The sequence below is a fragment of the Argiope bruennichi genome, chromosome X2 (genome assembly GCF_947563725.1).
Source record: "Argiope bruennichi chromosome X2, qqArgBrue1.1, whole genome shotgun sequence".
Lineage (NCBI taxonomy): Eukaryota > Metazoa > Arthropoda > Arachnida > Araneae > Araneidae > Argiope > Argiope bruennichi.
This window is the reverse complement of record NC_079163.1, coordinates 111582053-111595053: the sequence shown is the minus strand read 5'-3', so window position 1 is coordinate 111595053 and position 13001 is coordinate 111582053.

Here is a 13001-nt window from a genome sequence, read left to right as displayed (position 1 = left end):
TTGCACGTGAGCCTGTAACAGAAAAAGTTACAGGCTCACGTGCAATACGTAGAATATAATAATAATATTATTATATTCTACGTAACGCTGAAAGCACCAAAATGGAAAGTTCTGTTATATGAATAAAAGATATAAAAGTAAATATATTTTTATTATTTAAAATATATGTCAATTTTAGAATTAAAATTAATAACTTGCCGATTCGGGGAGAAAAAAAAATAAACCTATTTTTTATTCTTTTGCTCTTTATTCCTGTATTTCTTTACTATCTATCATCACTGCTTACTACTCATTAATAGACATGAAATGATACATCGCTTTATTTTACAAACATACAAAAAAGTAGTGCATTTCTTCCCTGATAAATGTAATTCAGTTTTTTCCATGCTTTACTCAACTTAGTATTCATTGAAAATACTTTTTGTTTGCCAAAGATTTCATTGTATGAAGTCATGCAGACAGTATATATGTGTGTTACAGATGTTAAAAGCAAGTTGTAGGACATCACTCTAAATGTTCATTCATATCTTTAATTTCCATTATTGTAAAACTTTATAAAGCTATAATTCATCACATATCTTGCTGCTTCTTATATGAATAGAAATTTGAAAAGCGGTATAGTAATAAGAATTTTATATAATTCTAAGAATAGTTATATATAACTATAAGAATAATTATTATATATAAATAATTATAAGAATAATTATTCCTTCAGATGTCTTTAAGAAGTTACCAGCTTAATTATCGAGAATTTATATTCGAACATATTTGATTAAACAGAACAAAGTTAATTCAATAAAACTGGCATTGAAAAATTTAGTATTTATCAATCAACTGTATAAAATGAATTAATAAAATCAATAAAAAGAATGTCAAATTGTAATAATATTATTATAATTATATATATAAATACAAAATATCAATATTAAAAGCTTAATAAATAATGTTTTGATGCCTGAATTTTTTTTATTCCATTTGTGATTATATAAAATAATACAATAATTATAATTAGGGCAGATTAATCTTATGAAATACAAGACTTGTGTAAGAATTATTGTGCACTTAAACAAACATCATTAAATTTAAACAAACACAAATGGCCCTTTTCTTGTTAGAAAATGTGGAGTTTGTTATACATAAATTATAAGAGAAGTAATTTGTTAAAATGTTTGTAAAATTAAATAGTTAAATCCTACAGAGTATTTATTACGAAAAAAAACTCCCTTTTCACTGTAATTTGTTATATTCTGTCAGGGAAATTATATAAGCCGACGAATAAAAATTATAGTTTATTACAAGAATAGAGACTATCCTGCACATTTAAAAGTAACGACTGTTAATAAAATATTATGGCAATGAAAAACTTATTTTTTACTTTGATTTCATATATTTTGACCTTGACGAATTTTTTAAATATATTTTTATATTACAATAATGCAGAAAACCATATTTGTTTCAAGGAAGATATGAGCAACAGCATTACAATGTCAAATAAAAGCTGTGGATATTTTGAATTTTGTGGATGCACTCCTAAATGCATCGTTTTAGGAGCAATACAGAAAACTTAATATAACGGTAAAACTACTTATAGGAATGAACTAAAATTTTGTATGTTCCCATAAAATGGTCTTTGACAAAATTTAAGCATATTGCAATTAACAAATTTTAAAACTCTAATTTTGTAATTTTTTTTTCACGTATTAAAAAATTACTTTTTTATGTTAAACTAGCTGGTATTCGGCACGTTGCTCCTGAAGAAGAAATAATTTTGGAAATATCGTTTGAAATTTGGAATAACTATCTTGTTGTTCATTTTCTTGCCAACAATGAATATATTCATTGAAATTGAATAAAATATAAAAGGAGAATTATAAATAATATTTATTCTATATTTTTTTTACTTTATTATTCAGGTGCTTTAGGGTAAGACTATATTTTTTGTTTTTTCGTCTTCAGCAAAAACAAATAAATTTCTTGGCTGTCCGACTCATACGCATCCAACATACAACTGGCCATGTTAAAAACATGGATTTTCTAGGTTCAATCCGCCCACTTGAAGTGATTGACCTTGTGGCTTCGAGAATGCAAGTCGAATGGGGAACTGCAGTCGTTTGAAATAAAAAGGCATGTCTGTGGGAATAATGGAAATGCGTGGAATGAGCACATCTTCTCTCCATTCGACTTTCCGCTTAGAATAGTTGCCTCAATTCTTTCCGCATGTCGATCTTTTGATTCTGATGCGTGATCGGTTAGTACATAAACGTTGTCTTTCGATTCTTGCCGCATGTTGATCTTGAAATTCTGAAGCACTTGAAGTTGCAATTCGTAAACGATCTGTTCATTACTCGCTTGTTGTTCCTCGTTTGTATGAGAAGTTTGAACTCGCTTATTTCTACGTACTGCGCTGGTAGATCTACTAAGTGACGAACATTTGCAATGCATATTTTTTGACGAAGTAATTAATGCGATATACGCTTATATAACCGAAATATCATTTGTCGATTCACTGAATATACAGAAAAATTAATGTTTGCACTGAAAAATTTCCACTATGTATAACTTATATTCATCGGCATCAATGATAATAATTTTGTTTTGTATGTGTGAGATAAATTCTGAATAATATGGGCGGTACCCCGCAGCCAAACTATTGAGCATATTGAATGACAATTTCTTGTGTAGATGATTATTAATTAACGAACAAAAAAATTAGCGCTTGCACTAAATATTTTCAATCTTATTTCACTCACATTGATTGGCATTGATGATAATAATTTTATATTGTTTGATATATGTGCGATTAACTCCGAATGATATGTTTTACTGTTTGTCTTTTGTCGATTGTCAATTTTAAAATAATATTGAATTCTAAAAACGTATAAAACGATTTGTTTGTAAATACTTTGTTGCGTTCAAAATAAGTGCTTATAATTGCAGTATGCCTATAACCTTTGCGAAGTGCAGGCAATAAGTTGGTAAAGTTTTATCGCAATCGGATGAACGGCAAGGAAGCGCATACAATTAGAACAAAAATTCATTTTTATATATTAGATATGAATATAAAATGTGTAGCATGCCTTATATTTTCATAAAGAAAAGAGTTTAGGTCAATAACTTTATAGATTTTTAAGATATGAATAGAATTTAATTTTATCATTAGAGAATCAAAATTTTGTTTAAATCATAATTTCGAAACAAATAGACCTAAATTACTGAAATTTGGTTTCAGGAAATAACTTTTGATGTAGTTGATGAGAAAAATGAGTGTTACCATTGGAAATTTTGAAGTTTGCTCTTATTTCAATACATAGCCAGTTTCTTGCGAAATTTTTAATTTAAAAATATTTAAGAGTACATTAAGTCCTTTCAAATAACACCTTTTTTTATGATTGTCTGATGAACGATGCCAGAATAAAGTTGGGGGATCCTTTTTTTTTTCTGCGACTGTACTTAGACTATAATTAATGTAAAATAGACTATAAAGCATACAATCATTTAAATATCATGCTTATACCAATTCGGTGTCAAAAGTATTTTCTAAAATAAAAATCTTTTAAAATTCAAACAGAATTTTAAAAAATACTGAAATGTTGATTGCACTTGCCATTTACTTTACTGACAATCAGATTTGTTAATCAAATTCAAACCAGCTATACTTAGAAAAGAATCAGTTTACATGAACCGTAATCGAAGTCATAAAAATTAAGGAAACTTCTTCAGAATTTTAACAAAATATCAAAATTTAATTGTAAAACAAAATACCCAATTGTTAATATTACTCAATAAATTTTATTGTAAACTTTTATAATGCCATACGGTGTATAATCGTTATTAATTTTAAAACTTAGCATTGTTTGTTTATGTATTTGTGCTTTATATGTATATGCCGTAAACAGAGACTATTGTTACCATCTCTTATTGTATCCATGTACTTCATATTTTGATGTTTGTTACAAATGCGAATTTTTAATAAAAGAGTATTATTGTCTCATTCATTTCCTATCAATGCAAAACAAAACTGCTTAAACATGAAATAATTGAAATATTTTTCTTTAATATCACAAATAACATGGATAAATTTTTGAAATAACAACATTTCCAGCAATATTTCTTAAACGAAATTCATATCTAATATCTATAAAAAAAAGATTAAACGTTTGTCCAGTTTAAATTCATGAGTGAGTTTGAGGGCTGAAACCATACACCATGTATAAATGATGAAATGAAACAGCATTCAACTTGTAGGAAACAAGTTATTACTTCTCTTAATTGTTATTAGTGAGCCTTATTTCTGATTAACTATATTATAACAAAAACTTGCCGGAATATTAATAGAAAAAATTTATGCATAAATTAATACATGTTTCAAAATATCAACAACATATTATGACCATAAAAATAAACCTAATGAAATACTTTCAGCAAATATTGTACGAAACATGATATAAATTAGATGCAAGTTTAAGAGCCGTCTTTGGTCATAAAATTCAAATAGTTAAATAACAAATCAAAAATTGTATGAATTTAAAAGTACAAATATATCACACGATAATGAAAAAGCACTAAATCTCGACTATAATTAAAAATGTTGTTTTACTATAGTAGTATAAATAAAAAGTTACACAGGTGGTTATCAAAATAATCGAAACATCACAAACGAATACAAGAATCTCTATTAATAAGACATAGGGCCGGCCACCTTTGGCACGTAATATAGCTTGGATTTCTGAGAATCGAAACATACAAGTCCTGAATATTGTTTAGAAGAATAATGTTAACATCAATCAGAGATATTGTGAAATTTCCGGAGGAGATTCTGGTGAAGAATATCGATTCCGGATTGAACGTTTTAAAATAGATCATAACAGCTGAATTTTATTGAGATCGGGAGACTGTGTGGAGCAAGGTAGATGTTTCATTTCATCTTCGGGTCCATCAAACCTCGACTGGTCAAGCCCCGCTGCATGAATAGAAGCATTATTATTCTGGAAAATTCCATTTCCTGCAGGAAACAAAGTTTGCATCATAGTATGAACCTGGTCAGCTAAAATTTCTCTATACTTCTCCCCAGTAGTCCTTTTCAAAATTACGATTCGGCCAGCAGTAAACCACGATACAGCAGCACATTCCATAACAGATCTACCTTTATGCCTGACAGTTAGAAGAAGATAATCACGATCATACGCTTGTGCAAGTGTCCTCAAAACGTATAAACATCCCTTTATGGGGAAAAGTGTGAAAGATGATTCGACTGATCACGTAACTGTCTTCCGCTTATCTATCGACCAGATTTTATGGTTATGGCACCACTGTAGACGACGTTTAGCATTAACATCTGTGACAAATGGTTTGGGGAATTGCTGTTCTGCCATAAATGCTCTTTTTATGAAGGTGACTCCTAACTGTAATTATTGACAATGGAGAATCCAGATGCTAATTGAGGCTTACTTTGACTGCCGTTGTTTTCTTTTTAGATATTACAATCTGTTTCAATATCTGTCTGTATCTTTCACTCAGCTTCTCCTTCCGTACACTATTTTGTTTTGTCGAACTTGTCTTGAAGCTTTGTATGTATGCTGTCATGACTTTAGACACCGTATCTATATAAACGCTTAAAAGCTGGGATGTTTCGATTACAGTTGCTCCAGCTAGTTGGGCTTTTGCAGTTTGTTCTCTTTAAAAGTTTGTAAGTTTTGACATTTTATGCTTTTGACAAAAATCCAAGACCTATACAACTTCTCTAAAGGTACCTCATATTACCATGATATACACTTTTTATATTGAAAAAAAAAACTGGTAGGTAGGATTATATTTTAATGCTTACGAAGCGAGTTCTTAAATGTCACTTTTATTCACAGCCATTTACATTCTTTTGATAACTATCTGTATGTTAGAGATATTTGAATATTTTTTTTCGTTTGTTTAAAGTATTAATACAAAATGTTTTTCTTAAAACCTTCAAAGCTGAAGTTACTTTTTCACTAATTACAAAACTATTAATTAAATTAATGCTTTCCTTCAGCATTTTATATCGCTAATAAGAAAATTCAGCTTTGATTTTTTAATTGCACATATACCGATGTTCAAAAGTTAAGCATAATTGTAATTATATAAATAATGAAAGAAAGCTAAGCCGGACTGACGAGAAATGAGGTATGCGAGTTTAAAACGGTTATAAAATAAGAAAGCAATGCAACGCAACGACAATAATCACTTTCATTATCCAAATGAATAGTTTGAAAGAAAACTGATCATAAGAAATGTAACACTAAAGAGAGAATCAAAAGAAAAAAAAAGTGATGTTGCAGTTTAATAAGGGGTGTGATCATTCTGACAGCCAGGCACGCTACACTACTATGTCCAACACTTATTATGACAGCGATTCTCAACCTGTGGGGAGCGCCCCCCTAAGGGGGCGCGAGCATACTAGAGGGGGGAGCGAGAATATTCAAGAGAATATATTATTTAAAAAAATTGATTAACTGACTGAAAGGAAAGCACACATACACATAGAAAACAAAATCCATTTCGACATATTTAATAACTTATTAAAGTAAAACAACTTATTAAAGTAAAACAACTTATTAAATCAAAACTTACTTAATCAAAACATACTAAATTAAAATAAATTTAATAATTATTAGTTACTCCCTGGGGCTTGTCTCGCTGAGCAAAGTTTTTCGAAGGAAGGCTTAATATTAGAAATAGCCACTCTCAGTTCTGCCGAGATCTATATTTTGTCTTCAAAGTAGCAACAGCAGAAAATCCAGTTTCACAAAGGTAGGATATTGAAAATGGTAATAAAATGCGAAATGCCCCTGTTTATAGTGCAATTAAAATCATCCTCTACCCCTGCCCAAAATTCAGATAGTGATTTATTACTAAATTGTCTTCTAGTTTCGCCAATTGTCGTGAAGTCTATGAATTCTTCTTCCTCATCAAATTGAGAGTCCTTCAGGAGTCTTATGAAATGGATCCATAATTTACTGGTAACTTTCTATCAATTTGTCGTCATCAAGAAAATACTTTTTAAAATTCTTTACCAGCATGGTAAATGATTTTCAATGGTTACAAAAACAACTTTTACATGTTCTTCGTCAGCCTTGTAAGTTTTAGTACAATCATCCACATTTGCAAATATTGTCACATTTCTTTGCTTTAAATCTCTGCTTCACAATTCCAATTTTCCAAAAAAAGCATTAACTTTATCACTCGTATCCAACATAAGTGTATTTGCTCTTGGAGTTGAAGATTCAAGTTATTTAACTTCTCGAATATGTCCACCAAGTACCTCGATTTCATCAGAAATAAACCATCGCAAAAATTATCGGTCTCCGGTCTGTTTTCTTCTAGGAAAATGGAGATTTCTTCTCTTAATTCATAAATACGTTGCAAGAATTTCCCGAATGTACTGAACCCATGTCTTTACAAAGTGCGGAAAAGATTCTCAATTTCAGGGGGTCTCATTTTTATATAATTTACTACGATTACAACCATAGTTAACACAATATTCAGACCAGACCTCATTTCTTTCGAAGCCAAAGCTTCTCTGTGCATCATGCAATGTGTCCAGACGCACTGAGGCGAATTTTGTTTTACAAGTATTTGTATACCTTGGAATCTTCCGGACATTGAACGAACACCATCGGTGCATATTCCGACGCAATTTTTCCATTCTATGTTTGCCTAGTTCATAAAATCATTTAAAATAGCAAATAATGCGAGGGCCGTTGCTTTGAGTTCTATTGGTTTGCAGAAAAGTAGTTCTTCTACTGACATATTATCACAAAATCGAACATAGGCAATTAAATGAGCATCTTTATTACTATCTGTTGCTTCATCAAGCTGTACTGAAAACAATTTGTCACGCAACTTCGAGAAAAGCTGACACTGTACATCTTCAGCTATATCACCAATTCGACGAGCAACAGTAGAGCATTTGAAAGAGGTATGGACTGCAATTGTTTTGAAAAATTATCTCCAAACATAGTTTCTACAATCTCAATTGCTGCTGGTAAAATAAGCTTTTCACCAATGGTGTGAGGTTTTTTACATCTGGCTATTTTATATGAAACTTTGTGAGATGCAATTAAAGCTTTTTTATTCACAGACAAAATTTCTTTAAAAAATGATTTTTGCTTTTTATATGATTTTAATTTTAATTCGAAGAATTCTCTGGGTTTGTTGACGTGCTCACTATGAAGCGTTTCCAAATGTCGTTTAAGTTTATTAGGTTTCATGCTGCCTACGGCCAACATTTTTGAGCAAATGATACACAGGGGCCTTTCTTTTTCATTTACTTCAGTACTGGTAAATCCAAAATTTAAGCATTCTTGAGAATATTTTCTTGATTTTATTTTCGGAACCACGCTCGTCTGTGTACTTTTTGATGCTTGATTGTCGTCTTATACTCGCTTACTTCCGCTTAAAAATTTATCCATGAGTCTGTATAAATATGTTGCCGTAAATATTTAATATGGTGAATTGCAATTAACACGAAAACATATATAACATACACATTCACGATATATTCGATCGCGATCTACTCCAATGAGACTGGCTGGAATTGAAACTTGCGTAATCAATCCTTTTCCTTCTTCCTATGAGAAAACATCTGCGCATGCTCGAGACGGCATCGGTCGTGTGGATTCTCTTCCACAAACATTAATTATTTTTTTCTGTTTTGTTTAGTCATGCTTCTGTTTTATTTCTTTTATTATTCGAAAAAATGTATTCCCAGTTTCTAAATTTATCTCGCCCCTTCTAGGTTAACTTTCGTTAACGAATTTTTCTACTTTCATATTCTTTTAACGTTATCTCCCTGTTTGGCTTTCATTTCAAATATAATATTTAAATCTTCCCCGCTTTCATTCGCTTCATCTGTTCACTGCCCGCTTTGCAAAATGCCAGATATGGTTTCTCGCCAATGTTGGCTCTTCACTTTTACTCTTTTTTTTTTTTTTTTTTTTTTGGCAGTTCGTTAAAAATAATTTTAAAACAGAATACAAAATACTCAATATACATTATTGTTGTATACTTTTTATTGTAAGCGGGGGGGGGGGGGCGAGATAAAAATTATGATTGAAAACTGGGGCAAGAAATCTGAAAGGTTGAGAAACGCTGTATTATGATATTGTGAATGAATCATGAGGTCACAGAGTTCCAAACATCAAAACGAGCTCTTTTCATTTCTGAAACAGATCTTGGTAGGTATGTATTTATGTAAGGTGTCTCTCAAGAATATCCAGCACATTTTCGATAGGTTTCTCATCAACTGAGTGACTTGGCCATAGCAGGCGTTTGGTATTTTTTTTTTTTTTTTTTTGTTTCATAATGACAATAAGGATTATCATTCATATATATGAAGACCAACAGCAACTCAAAACAGGCGAATATAAGGTTCAAGAACTTCGTGTCTGTATCTTTTAGAAATCACAAACCTCTTCCAAAGATGAGGAGGTCTATTCGGCCGTTCAGCATGATGCTTGCCTACACCTAACTCTCTTGACGGAAAACTGTTTCTTCTCAAGTGAAAGCAAGTTCTCCGCTTTCGCCATATCGTTAGCCGGTGAGAATCAATGTTCTCTTGAAGCAAAATTCGTCACTGAATATCACATTGGCCCACTGTCCCAATCTTCAGTACTGATGCTCCAAACTCCAGTTTATATGAGCGCGTTAAAATGTAAATGTGAAGGGAATATAAACTGGTGATCGGCAGGCATAGAGATCAACATGACTGAGTTTGCTGTAAACGTCCAGAAACTCATACTCCTATGGCAGCTGTCAGCTTTGAACCCAGTTTTGACACAACTGACCTTCTGTCGTCGTGAAGTTATTCCCAGATACTTGTCTTAGCGAACAGTTGTGACTTTTCACTGACCCCATACCAGTCGTCAATTAACATTTCCCGCACTTTGAAACCTATGCTACAGTCTTGAGATCACACTCTGAGGCACATGCGGAGTTCAAGACAGTTTGGTTTGTGATCATCCGGATTCGAGCATTCCAACGATTCTTTCTTTCGCAAACATGTCCAGTTACCGTCTTTGTGCCATTATTTGTTCTGTTTAATAGCAACTTTTTTTCGCACATCATTTGTACATATTTTCTGAACTGCTCATACCGAGTAAGCGGGTTTATCCGTATTTTTCAACGTACCCAGTTATTTTGTACAAGAAGAGGACGACTGAAATGTTTTTGCATTAAGACAAAATTTCACCCTCAATAAATGATTCTCCACAAGTTGTTTTCAATTTCCCAATATTTACTCACATTTTTTCACTTTCACATTTTATGAACTATGCTTAACTTTTGGACACTACAATGTGTTTGAAGGGAAAAGCAACCAGCAGGAGTGATCTCTCCAAATATTTCTCTCATACTGTCCAATAAAGATCTTATCCCCCTGCTTCAGTATAAAATTGTGGACCTTAGTCGAAGCTCCGAATGCCTTGCATAGCATTGACAATCAATAGTTAAGAAATATAGATTTTTGGCTTGAATTTCTTATTTTTATTGAATATATCGTGCAAATATGTATTTTGGATGCTTTTTTCAGACTGAAGGAAACCAAAATTTAACACGGAACTACAGCTGTAGTTACAAGATCACACACCGAATTTCATTGATTTAAGACTTTGCGTTTATGAGTTAACAGCATTTACATATACGAGAAATTATAGACCGACAGATGATTTACCCCATGATAGATTTCATTCAAAATTTGATAAGAACCTATATTTTATATATTAAACCTGGTAACAAATTTTATCTATCTATTTCTGTTTCGAGTTTACTTGCTGTCGAATAATCAGACTGCCTCTGAATGGATTTTGTTCAAAATTGTTACAAAAAACTGTCCACAGAATTCCGTACCCCATTTCTGACATCCAAATTGTTATGGAAATATTCTCCACACAAAAATACTTAAAATCAAAGTATTTGCTGTAGTGTTTGTATGGTGAAACAGTCAACAGGCCAAATAACGATGTTTATCAAAACGAAGGCATGAATACACAGCCGAGATGTACACAAGCACAGTACTAATGATAAACAGCAGTACACAAGTAACTAATCGGTACATACAATCTCAACAACACACAAAGTGGACAGACAGAACTCAGCAGAAAGAGAGAGACTTCACGCAACTTTTCACGATGGTCCTCCCTAAATGCCTGCTTTTCACCACTGTCTCTTCGCTTTAGCTGTACTCAACTCTGACTCACTGCTATATGACATACTCAGCACATGACTCGATGTTGTTTCAATACTTAACTCCAAGATTCGGCACATGGCTAAATTCTCTAACCGCTTAAGCTCCACTCAACGTTTGGGTTTCGATGTGCTGATTCAACACTGCCCGACTTTACAACTGACTTCGACTTGAACAACCGGCAGAAAATTATCAAATGATCGGCCTAACTCACCTCTTATTGGTCCAATCATCAAAATTCCTGAAGATTCTAGAATCCTCCCTTTTGTTGCCAAATTCCTCACCAAGTCGCTAAATGGTCGCCAAGCCCGGGGATCATTGACTCAACATCCATTCAGCATCCAACGGAGCGGACTAAAACTGTCTGGTGGAATTAACTGTGCTGGGGGACAACATTACAGATTAGGAATATACTAAATTTCATCCGTCTAGCTCAAAGCGTGTTTCAGTTATCGTGTTCACAGATAGACATATTGCCAAAAATGTGCTTTGGGGATACAGGAAGGTCTGAAGCATGGAGATTTGTCAAAATATCGAGTTCGAATTTTTTGACGATTATCATATATTTTTTTTTTTCTTTTTATGAATATTTCGCATACAAGATTGTAAAAAGTTCAAATTTTTTTTCTCTTGGTTTTTTTTATCTACACGGTGGTTATAATTAAACTTCCCCTATATATAGCATCCTACAACACAAACGGGTGATCGGATTTCAACGAAAGTTGGTATATAGACTATACACGAGATGCGCTCACGGAATTGCGAAAAAATTTTTTAGTTCTAAAATATCCACCAGAGGGCGGCTTTTCCGGAAAAACATTAATTTTAACACAATAGACGACCAAAACACAATACAGAAATAATATTAACATTTATTGACTAGTTTCTGATCACCTTGTCATCGAACTACATTGAGTAAAAGTAAGGAAAAAATAACAGTACTTCGTTTGAAAAGAGAGAGAGAGAGAAAAAAGTTCAGTTTACAGAAACAAGAACAGATTAGGATGAAATTGCACAAGAGGAGCAGTTGTTAATCATGTCCAGGATGATGTAGGTGAAGGTGCTCCATGTGACCACCCTCATTCACCTGCAAAATTTCAAGTCGATGGACAATATAATCAACAGCAGATCGTAACTGACCAGTTGTGATGCTTCACACATGAAGCGTCATGGAGTTCTTTAAGTCATTCAACGTCGCAACAAGATACCGTCATCATTACAGCCGGAAATACCGACATAAAATATGACAACGACTGTAAAAGTTTTTTACCCTAACCTGTTTTGCATAAAGCTTCCTCTTCGCAAGCATGCAAATCTCGACATTTTTTCCCCTAGAATTGACAGCTTTTCCCGGTTTCACATTTTATAACTCATAATTCTTGTTCTGAATTGTTAATATTATTTCTGAATTCCATATGGGTCGTTTATTTTGTTAAATTTAATGTTTTTCCGGAAAAGGCGTCCTCTGGTGAACATTTTGGAAGCAAAATTATTTTTTCGAAATTCCGTGGGCGCATCTCGTATATAGTCTATACACCGAATTTCGCTGCAATACGTTCATCCGTTTGCATTGTATGATGCTGTTTATAGCTGAAGTTAATTATAACCACCCTGTATCTACAGTGTAATAATATCAAACATTAGTACAATCTTTAATATATTCAGAAATTGCGTCTGTGTACAAAACTTAAACTTTGGGGGGGGGGGGGGGTTGTAGTAATTCTGCAAATGTAAATTGAAAGACATGAAATTCGTACTACAGAGACTAATGCAGTACTCAAAGAATGAA